The following is a 2,328-nucleotide window of genomic DNA, read 5'->3' as shown; positions in this document are numbered from 1 at the left end:
TTTTTTTCTTTTCCCTGGAAGCAGCCGATTTCTTATCAGGTCGGGATTGATGCTGGCGGCCTGCTTCTCTCTATCATCCCCGCGGCTCCTCTCGTTGCAGCCCCGGCTCCCTTTTGCTGCCGGGGGCCGTGAGTGATGGCTCCCGCCGCTCCCAGTGCCTCTGGAATCCTAATGGAATCCCCACCGAGGCCCGGGGGGACCCTCTCCCCTCCTTTCCCCGGCCAGAAATTTTTAGGGAGACCCCTCCCCAGAATAAAAATAAAAATAAACCCCCACGCGGGGCTCGCCCTTCCCCGGGCCCTGTTGCTGGAGGCCCCCGCGGAAGCCACGCAACGGGTTTTATTAAAAGGTTTTGATGGATTCGCCTTGGGGATTAACTAAGATAATAGTTTATTGCGCTGCGAAAGATTAAACTGAGAGTACCCTGGTGCAAAAAAATAAATAAACATTAAAGGGAGCGGGGAGAGCCTTTTCTCGCCTTAAATCCCGGCTTTCCCACCCCTAACAAGGGTCCCCGGGGTGTCCGCGCCGCCTTCCCGGGGCGGCGTTATTACGATTATTATCATTATTGTTTCGTTTAATTACGAGTCGAGCGCTCGGCGTTAATATTTAAATACAGGCGAGGGCTCGGCCGGGCTGGGGGCGCGGAGGGCACGTCCCACCCCCCCTCCGGGAGCAGAATTCCCCCCGGGAGAGCCGTGGGCGCTGGGGGGTCGGCCGGGGTTTGAGGAGGGGGTTTGCACGGCCAGAGGGGTTTGAAACCTCGAGGTTTAAAAAGGCGATAAACGCGGGGCTTTAAAGCACGCGGCCCTTCATCCCCTCGCTCCCACCCCCCCCAAACCCACCCGGGGTGACCCCCGCGCGTGTCACCCGCGTGTCCTCGCCCCTCAGCCCCCCTTTCCCCGAGGGACCCCCGAGGGGTTTAACAACAGCGGGGCATCGAGCCGAGGGTCCGGCGGCCTCCGGGGGGGACGGGAGGGGGCAAATGGGGGGCTCGGGGTGTCTTCGCTCAGAGCAACCGTTTGAACACCGGGGCGGGGGGAAAAAAAGAGCATTTTCCACGTGGGTTTTGGGGCGCTTTTGGCCTAAATCGTGCTGGGTGGCGTCTGCAAGGGCAGCGACCCCCCCACCCGAGCCCGGGTTGGTTTTGAACCGCGAAGGGGGCTAAAAAGAGCTGGTGAAGCTTCGTCTCCGCTTGGCAGGACTCGAATTGTACCTAAAAGAGGGTTTTTTTCCCCTTATTTTGTCCCCCTCCGGCCCGTTTTGGTGCCAGACCGGGGGCTCTGCATCCCCGCCAGTGAGGGCTGAGCCGTCCCTTCAGCGAGATTCCCCATCCCCTCCCAAAATCCCGGGTGGAATCCCCCCCCAGCTGCTGCTGGATGAATTTTCTAGGGGAAAAAAAGACGAAAAAGACCCCAAACAAACCAAACCCCCCAAAAACCACTTTAGCTTTTATCTCCTGTCCCCGCACACAAAACTTTTCCCGCCGCCCCGGCCCGAACCTTGCTGGGCTCGGGATTAAGGAGCCCAGAAAAGCGGAGCCGGCCCGGGGGGGGGCCTGGGGGAGGAGGAGGAGGCCTCGGAGGTTTTGGGAGGGGGGGAAATGATGTTAATTATTGATATGGACATCCCGGAGGAAGGTTGGCAGGGGCTGAGAGCTGTTTAAGTGCCACTCGAGCGGGAGCTCTTTTCCAAGAGGGATCAGCCCGGGGTTTGTGTATGTTCCCATCCCATAAAATAACATCTCCAGGCCGCTAATGGGCTCTCGGTGGCCACTTTCTCCTCCGACTTTCCCTTTCTCCCCCTTCAGAACACGCCCTTTTCCCCCCCAAAACGAGCCCAGTGTTTTCTTTTCAACTTAACCCCGGGTTCAGCGATTATCTGGTGGGTCAGTGGAAGCCGCCCGGGTGGAGGAAAAGTCAAGGAGAAATCTCGGCTCCCGTAAATAATCCCAATTAAAAATCACCCTCCGCTTCTGCCCTTCGGAGCCCCCCACCCCGACAAACCCAAATAAATATTTGAAGGCTCCGGGAAAATGGATCTGAAGGAGAAAACCCTCCCTAAGGCCACCAAGGGCCCAGCTGCGGTCACATGAACTCGGGCGACCCAGCAGACAAATAAAACCCCGAGCGCGAGGTTATTGCTCGGCTCCGGCTCCGGGCGGCTCGTTAAGGGGCTGATTTGCTGCAAAAGTGGAGCCGCGGCACAAATCTGGGGCTGCCCGGCCCCCGAGGGGAACTTGGGGATCGGTCTGACCCGGTTATGGGGGGCTTGGGTTTGTTTAGAACGAGAGACTCTCAAAAACCAGCAAAACAACAACAAAAAAAA

This window comes from Lepidothrix coronata, unplaced genomic scaffold (genome assembly GCF_001604755.1).
Source record: "Lepidothrix coronata isolate B3197 unplaced genomic scaffold, Lepidothrix_coronata-1.0 Scaffold504, whole genome shotgun sequence".
Lineage (NCBI taxonomy): Eukaryota > Metazoa > Chordata > Aves > Passeriformes > Pipridae > Lepidothrix > Lepidothrix coronata.
This window is presented reverse-complemented; position numbering follows the sequence as displayed.